The sequence below is a fragment of the Alexandromys fortis genome, unplaced genomic scaffold, assembly GCF_014885135.2.
Source record: "Alexandromys fortis isolate MF-2015 unplaced genomic scaffold, M_Fortis_MF-2015_v1.1 scaffold_11, whole genome shotgun sequence".
NCBI lineage: Eukaryota > Metazoa > Chordata > Mammalia > Rodentia > Cricetidae > Alexandromys > Alexandromys fortis.
Genome location: NW_026067912.1, coordinates 563063 through 563351, shown reverse-complemented (window position 1 = coordinate 563351; position 289 = coordinate 563063).

The window sequence follows — 289 nt, the reverse complement described above, 5'->3', positions numbered from 1 at the left end:
TTTCCCTCCCCGTCTCCCTTTTCCCCTCCTCCTCCCTCTCCTCTCCCCCTCCCCCCAGTCCTCTCCCCCTCCCTCTCCAGTCTGAAGGGCAGTTAGGGTTCCCTGCCCTGTGGAAAGTCCAAAGTCCTCCCCGCTCCATCCTGGTCTAGGAAGGTGAACATCCAAACTGGTTTAGGCTCCCACAAAGCCAGAACATGAAGTAGGATCAAAACCCAGTGGCATTGTCCTTGGCTTCTCAGCAGCCCTCATTGTCCGCCATATTCAGAGAGTCCGGTTTTATCCCATGCTT